Source organism: Penaeus monodon, chromosome 20 (assembly GCF_015228065.2).
Source record: "Penaeus monodon isolate SGIC_2016 chromosome 20, NSTDA_Pmon_1, whole genome shotgun sequence".
Taxonomy (NCBI): Eukaryota; Metazoa; Arthropoda; class Malacostraca; order Decapoda; family Penaeidae; genus Penaeus; species Penaeus monodon.
The window spans coordinates 22949837-22950279 of record NC_051405.1 but is presented as its reverse complement, the minus strand read 5'-3'; the positions used below and the strand labels follow the sequence as shown (position 1 = coordinate 22950279).

The 443-nt window shown below is 39.7% G+C and overlaps 1 protein-coding gene across 2 annotated transcripts in view; it reads right to left on the bottom strand.

The window, feature by feature from the left end:
* LOC119585707 (forkhead box protein P1-like) overlaps nt 1–443 on the bottom strand; it is a gene marked incomplete at its 5' end in the record, with an annotated part of 71485 nt that overhangs the window by 70823 nt on the left and 219 nt on the right.

Sequence of the window (443 nt, the reverse complement as noted above, 5' to 3'; positions counted from 1 at the left end):
GGGTGAACACGCAAACAAACAAAAAATTACATTCCCCTTCAGGGTCAGACACTTACTGAAAAAAGAACTTTCCCTCAGGAACACAAATCCGTCTTCCCCCTCCCCCCACCCCCACCCAAGAACACGGAATAACCGTAGAACAAGATGGAACAGAACTCGTGTCCTAATGTCATCATTAATTTCCAACTCAAATCTTTTAATTTTGTAAGAATTTCACTCCCAGAACCAGGAACAAGCGTACAATGTCATAGCGCAAGTCATTATAAAACAGAATTGGACCAAGGAACATTCGCAGAACAAGCAGAACAGAACGAATCTCTAAATCGTTGTGCTTGGGAGACTCTGAACACTACGTATATCATTATTTTTTTCCTTACATGATAGCAAAAGTCGTTATTAAACAGAACGTCTTCCTTTCTCTAAAACATAACGTTTTTTTCCAG